This window comes from Antedon mediterranea, chromosome 7, assembly GCF_964355755.1.
Source record: "Antedon mediterranea chromosome 7, ecAntMedi1.1, whole genome shotgun sequence".
Classification (NCBI taxonomy): domain Eukaryota; kingdom Metazoa; phylum Echinodermata; class Crinoidea; order Comatulida; family Antedonidae; genus Antedon; species Antedon mediterranea.
The window spans coordinates 20,132,325-20,140,732 of NC_092676.1; positions in this window are offsets into that span (position 1 = coordinate 20,132,325).

Sequence of the window (8,408 nt, forward strand, 5' to 3'; positions counted from 1 at the left end):
ATCACTTAATCTGTGGTAGAATTAATATAAAGGGGAAGGAATTAAATACTTGATCTATCCACCAATTTCAGTGTTCTTTTCTTACTCAATTTTGCCTGCTGTACACAGTAGATCTATGTTACTGCTGCTGCACTAAAATGAATATATCTGATTACAATTTTCATGTACCTACTGTATAAAAGAAAATGATGATATTAATATTATAATAATTCTAGGCCTAGAAAGATACAGCTACTTAAAAAGCCATAGCCTTACAGTATGGGTTCGAGGCTCACTCGCTCCATGCTTGTGGTGGTACAAGTCTCCTCGGATAAGGACTATAAACTGTAGGTTATCAAAGAGAATCCACTTTAAAGAACCATGGTATGTACACAAAATTCTCATGTGCACTTTAAATACATCTTTCGAGATCATTAGCGGGTTACTCTGGTGCCAGTGTGTCTTAGCTTTTGTGATCTTAGGTTTCGTGACACCCGTCAAGACGAATTAGCGCTGTAGTTTTCAACACCGACATGGTATAACCAGGGAAGAGATCCTTGGGGAAGAAGTATATAGTTGAAAAGTGTAACGGTGCATTGAGACAATATTGCGCTATATATAAACAGTAGGGACAATAAAAAATACGACGGTTAGGGGAGGACGACGAATATCCTGTGTTATGCTAGAGCGTAAAATCATATACAGTCAACATAGCCGTTTTATTAGTTACGCACCCTTCTTGTGCAAAGACGATGACCCGCTGCAGTATCTCTCTCTCTGAATCACTTGCCTCAAACACCGCTTTTACCACAGCCATTTTAACCCAATAAAAATGTTATTTCATTAAACAATTAAATTGGAAGTTCAATAGTTTTGAAAATTTCACATTTAAGTGTAATTTGAACTGTATATTTAAGGTTATTTATACATTATTTCTAGTCGTTCTTAACGTTACCGTCCTCAAAAAGTTAAGACGACGGAATTTCACGCTAAGCTCTACCCACTTTGTTAAAGCTCATGCATAAATTATTCATGAGCACCGTCTTCTGGCTTCCCGTCATGTTTTGTAAAGTCCTTATTAACATAAAAAGAGTAAGTTTAAGGGTAAATGTACCAATTAGCGGTTAATCAAATAACAAATCAAAGTAATTAAAGTATTGTTATGTTGTACATGGATAATATAGACAAACTTTTCATAATAAATGTTAATATTTTTAAAAAGTGATAACAAGTTTCACCTAAAAGCCTGAGAAATAAAGAGAAATATTTTTTTTAATAATGTTGACCTACTGTATGACTTTTTATTATTATTCATCATTGAAGTATTATTCAGTTAAATAAATACTTAAATAAAAGCTTTAAATAATCAACAAGATATAAATAAATTTTAAATAATAAGCAAAATATAGATTCAAATAGTTTTATCCTAAGTTTAATGCGACGATTATTTGTTTCTTTTCTGTAAAGATTTTATGGCCAGATTATTTCAAAAAGTTATATTTATTAATATTTTGAAAAAAATATCTATCTATCCCATAATAAAATCTGGCCATGAGAAACTTTTCAGCGTGATCATTTCGAGCGTTTCAAAATTATTCAATTGGGTGGGTTGTAATCAAACCAAAATTGTAAAAGTCGAGCTCCTTGAAAATTTAAAGTTATTGAATGCTCTCCTCTTATTTCATTATATGAAGATCTGGTCAAGGTCAAAAGGTCAAACATTTATCAGTCTCATTTTCATTTTGATATTACATCATATCTAAAAATTTGAATAATGTGGGTCGCATAATTTCATCTACACTGTATTGAACCTGTTACAGCTCTTCAGAATGTAAGGGGACCTTCATATTATTATTGAAGGTGCTGTACAGTATTGTATTTGTAGATATGAAAATTAAAGTAATATTGCTATTGTAAATATGTCATACATTACTAAATAAAAAATAAATTACATGCCATTTTCGCTTAGCGAACATCTTATTATAGATATATTATAAATTGTCAATGTCCTGTATGTCATGAACTTTTCACCAATCGGAAGTCCAGATGGTACGCATGCATACACTTGGGAGGTATAAACTGATTTCCCCGACTGAAAATGGTCTACGCTTGCGGACACACCCCTCCCATCACCCAAATAAAGGCAAGACGGAAAACTTTTTTAAGCCTCTAGGCCATGTTTCCAAAGTGTAAGATGCAATTTTTGAAGACCTGCAGCTTTAGTTTTAAAAATTTTCTTATCTCACTCAGCCTCAATTATAAAGCTGGTCATAGGTACTTAAGATAGATAATATAAATAATTTCTGACTATATTGACTGAAACTTTAAAGCAAATAAACTATAAAATACAATAAAAATATATATATATATATATATATATATATATATATATATATATATATATATATATATATATATATATATATATATATATATATATATATATATATATATATATATATATATATATATATATATATATATATATATATATATATATATATATATATATATATATATATATATATATATATATATATATATATATATATATATATATATATATATATATATATATATATATATATATATATATATATATATATATATATATATATATATATATATAAACACAAGAGGCAACGAACATTAAAGCCCCATTCCCTACGTTTTTTAGATCTAATTTAAGATCACAAACTATATTTAATGTAAAAATAATACTATATGGTCCTATTGCGATAACCTTCTAAGACTAAAGAAATGGTTGTTGATTTCCGTAAATCACTTAATGTCAAATATCCAATATTTATTAATGGTATATCAGTTGAGTTTGTAGAAGAATTTAAATTCTTGGGTATTTATATTTCAAATGATCTGAAGTGGCATATTAACACACGTAACATTATTAGAAAGGCCCAAAGAAGAATCTACTTCCTACGTAGACTTAAATCATTTGGTATAAACTCTGAAATAATGTCGTCCTTCTATAGGTCAGTTATAGAGAGTGTAATAACGTATTCTTTAACGGTATGGTTCGGTAGCGCTACCGAATATGAAAAGCGTGACCTAAATAGAATAGTCAAGACCGCATCGCGTATAATTGGATCTACACAACTGCCTTTGGAGAACATATTTTCGGATCGTCTTCTGAAAAAGGCAGTGGCTATCAAAGATGATCATTTTCATCCGGCCTCTAGTATGTTCCAGTTGATGCGCAGCGGTCGGCGATTTCGTTCTATTAAGGCCAATAAGGCACGATTTACAAATAGTTTCTTTCCAGGATCTATTAGAGCCTTAAATATGATGTAGACTTTTTTTTGTAATGTTCTTGTTTTTTTAGTTCGTGTTGTGTCCGTTGGATATTGTGCTCCGCCAACAGAGCAAACAGAATTTCTATGTTTTTTCTAAAACAAATGATAATAAATGATACTTGACTTGACTTGACTTGACTTTTTCGTCTTTAAACGGTTAAAAATGTGAAAAATAAGCCGATTCTAATAATTATAGCGGCCCGCTATAAATCCCAAAATGCTTTGCGCGCGGATTGATATTTTTGTTTTTCACCTGTAATTCGCCCACTTTTCGATCGATCGTGAGGCCAAAACAAATGGAAGACTCCTAACTTTTCAGCGAAAATACCGGGTTTTCCCCAATTTGTATCAACGGAGTCTGGCAAAAATAGAAAGACAATTAATGCAGCAACTATACAACGTCAGACTAGGTATATAGCTCGCGTACGATGTTCGTACGTTACCGATGTTTACCAGCTAGGCCTACAAAACTAAGCCTAGCTAGGCTAGGCCTAAGACCGTCCACGAGAGGTCGATCGCCGCGAGCTACTTAGGTAGTGCATTGTTTCTCACTTTTTATCATAATTTACCATAAAACGTACATTTAAGACAAGGAATGACATGGTTTAATGTTTTTAAAGTGATATATATGTATTATTTTCCAAAAAACTTCCAAAATTGCAGGGAAGGGGTCGTTAATTCTAAACCGCCCGGTGATATACTGAAATTTAATTAATTAATTTGAAACATATATATATATATAACACTCAGCCTCAACCATAAAGCTGGTCATAGGAAATAGATAAATAGATAAATAATATAGATAAATTTCTGACTATATTGACTGAAGCTTTAAAGCAAATAAACTATAAAATACAATATATATACAGTATAACGCTCAGCCTTAACCATAAAGCTGGTCATAGGTACTTATAAATTTCATTTCATATTTTGAAGTACAATAAGTGCATTTCCGGGACCTAACAGCTCCATTTTAGCTCAGTCACAACCATGATAGGGACTTATATATTTTAATAATATGACGTATCAGAGTGAAAAATTTATAAATTCTAGTTATATCAATTAGTATCACTAATGCAACTTGTATTCCCATTACAGGAATATGGAAATGTACAGTATTTAGGATATATATGGTTTTATTTTCTTATTGAAAGGAACTAAACTATAAAATACAATATCAGTATATATATATATATATATATATATATATATATATATATATATATATATATATATATATATATATATATATATATATTATATATATATATATAAATCATACTGTAAATTATAGAAACAGTGCTCATATTCGGAACATGATCTCATAATCGCGTCGAGCATAGCTCATTGGCGAAAGTTCCGTATTTTTTAGTTGTATGAAAAAATGTCTCTGGCTGGATTCGAACCTGCAACCTCTCGCTTACAGGGCGAGTATCATACCACTAGGCCACAGAGCCATGTATGGTATTATCACAGATTATTATCACAGATAATCTGTGATAATACCATACATGGCTCTGTGGCCTAGTGGTATGATACTCGCCCTGTAAGCGAGAGGTTGCAGGTTCGAATCCAGCCAGAGACATTTTTTCATACAACTAAAAAATACGGAACTTTCGCCAATGAGCTATGCTCGACGCGATTATGAGATCATGTTCCGAATATGAGCACTGTTTCTATAATTTACAGTATGATTTATATATAATTTACACAGTGCTACGCAACATCATTGATTTATATATATATATATATATATATATATATATATATAGAGTGCGGCCAGCTACATGCTGGTCGTACGAAACAAATTTGTAGTGATTAAAACAATAAAGTAACCAAGTTTTCTGCTGTTATTTTATTTATTTATGCTCTACCTTGGTATTGAGCACTCTATCCTAACGGTCTGATAATTTCAACCTGAATATATATATATATATATAAATTTCAGAGTTATTGCAATAGACCACGATGTCAAATGGAGCGACAAAACTCGCAAAGACAAAGAAAACCACTGGGAAATACAACTTAAAACCACAAAACCTTTTGGACTTAACATTAGGAACATACTCCCAGATCGGTAAAATTATTCCATTGAATACCAAAATTTAAGTTTCAATATTAACCACCATAAGCTGTTTTTTAGTTTCATTCCATATTGTTTATTTCTATACCAAGCTACCTTCTTTGTTTTCTATTCTTATTCACCCACCATTCACCACCCTCTCTCCTTTTGTTGTATTTCTTTTATTCCTGTCCACCCAGGCAGCACTTGCCAGTTCTTATACTATGACGTTATCCAAATTCCTTCACTTGCACTGATGAAGGGCTAGTGTTGCCCGAAAGCTCTGCTAACTTTTCTAGCTGTTTTACTTTATCGTTTTGATTTAGTATTTCACTTTTTTTTTGTATCTCCATTGAGATCCAGCCACTGATACCCACAGTATTGTAATTTTTTCAGTAATTTGCCTTTGGATTTATATTTGGTGGAATCTTTATTTGACACTTAATATCTTTACATACCTAATTTCAAAGAATGCTATATCGTCAGTTCATATTTCAATAGACTGTATGGCCTCCACGATCAAGTGCAATTAATTAACTTTATTAATAAATCATAAATACCTTAGCATGTAAAAATAGCACATGAATTATATACTGTAATAACATATCTCATGTAGCGTAGAAGGAAAAACTGCTAATACATGTTATTAATAGGATACATATAGCAATTTTGTTGTAAAAAATGTTGAAAATTAATGTTTTAATAGTCGCGTCAAACATTGCATTTGCCGTCATATGTCGACGCGAACGTACTAGTTGACGCAATACACGCATTTCTGACGAATTGTACATTCTCGAGGCTGATCGATTATTTAACTTTTTTACACCAAAATCACCTCAGTATATAGCATGGAGTAAGAATTTACTCCATGGTAAAATGCAATTAACACCCTAAACATATCCTATTTTGTATAACTTACACTTTATAATGGTAGGGCTTGGTCATAACTGATAGGGCTTAGTATTTTTAGGAGGAACATAAAGGTATTCCCACATGATTGTCACATGGTCTCCCAGGAGGACTCCCATCTCTAACCAGACGAGAACCGGTGTTTCAACGTGGTAAAGGGGGGGGGGTAAAAGGCCTCCTACTACAAGTAAATGCAGAATAACAGTCTATCTAGCCTGGCCTAGTTTATTATTAACTATTGTTAATTAAATTCAATTATTTTGATCATATTGAGTGTCATTTTACCTGCCTTTTTTATTCCTGATTGATGATAAAATTTTTGATAGAGATCGTGCTGCAGACAGTCGCTCACGTGGTATGTATGCCAGCAGGCGGCGGGCTGTCCGCCAGGCGAACATTTTCTCGGCGATACCATTTTTTTTAGAGGGAAGATAGCTGTACTTTGTTTCTGTAAGTAAATTGCGTTATTAAGAGTATCTTTTCCTACTAGAGTTGCGTCGATGTTTGGGTTTGCGGGCGAAGAAGTGTTAACTTTATGGATAGTCTGAATACAGACTACTATGACATAGGGTTCAGTACTTCATACAATGTTTAGTTCTTAGATAAATACATACTCTCTGTAAAAAGACGACCATAACACAAATACACACTTTATTCAGATATTCTGTTACCAAATAACAACTTTTGTGTTGTGTACAGGTATTATACTGTATATTGAACTACTGTTGTTGGCATAAGATGATCCTTAATATTTAAACCCTAGAGAAGGACTGGAGGTCAATACGGTCATTTTTACAGTAAATCTGTATAAAATTATGATTTAGTTACCATGATTTTCTGGTTTATTTACATCATTGCATTGTTACTGCTACCTGTTTAATATACAAAATAGGGAAACAGACTCCTTATTATACTGTATGTACACTATTGTGCTAAATAATACCTAAATAAATACATTTAAAACCAGATTTAACATCAAGTAATTATTTGTTGCGCGTTTACAAAATTTACTGTTTGGAATAAATTTTTGTAGCAACGATTAGTTTCTTGTACTTGGTTTTCACTTGGGTACAACACAAGGAGGTAAGCCCTCTGTAATTTGACCAATCATGATGCGATGGAAATTCTGAACTGTCGCTTGTGATGCGCCCTCATCGTATCGAATCCAAATAAGAACCAAGTTTTAAAGAAAAACAGAAACTTTAGAATTAATTTAAATGCATGATGACTAAATTACCTTCCCTGTGGTACAGAGGTAAACTGCTTCCAGCTCACCACTTGTGAAGGTAACTTATATTAAACTACTAATATAGATATATAAAATACAATAACAATTAATAACTACATAAAACTATAAAAACTGAATAAGAAAAATGCTATTAAAATAGTGTACACTAAGGCATGACCAGATTTCATGATTAATTGTACATACTAATAAATAAAAGGTATACTTTAAAAATTTACTATTAAAGCACAGCAATTATAGTTATCTATTTTAGCTAACTTATATTATGGGTACATTTCTCCCAAACACAAGAATATTTGTAAGATCTAAATACAAATAAGATCCAAATACATAAATATTTGGAAAACCAGATTCTTTAGAAAAAAGAAAAGCATTAGCCAATCAAGGTTGTTTGGTATCGGGATGGTTGACTGTATTATATCATTAAAAGGCTAGCAATACTTAATGCTCTGTCTACATTATTGAACTAGTTTGCATTTTTTGACAATTTTTTAGACTACTTCTTTCAAATTACCTAGCAAATTTCTGGAGTTTACACACAGTATGTTTAGTATGCATCGTGGTCTGTGTAAAATCCAGAGTTTCAGCTAGGTCTTTGGTTGTAGACCAAAATTAGTAAACAGATAAATATTTTGGCACATATGGCGTTTCATACATATAATACTTGAGCTCACATTTCAGATAAAAATTGAAACGCTGATTGGTGGACTAACATAAAAAATACAATAACTGCCAAACTTTTATCTTTTTACTACTTTGAGTCTAGAACCTAGACTACTAGGCAATGTGAAAGCGGTATTAATGATTACATTTTAACTATCTTGAAATCGTCCAGTACTGTGCACAACACATGAAATTAACATGTGGAATGGACACTCAGGCTAGTCACATTCATACCATA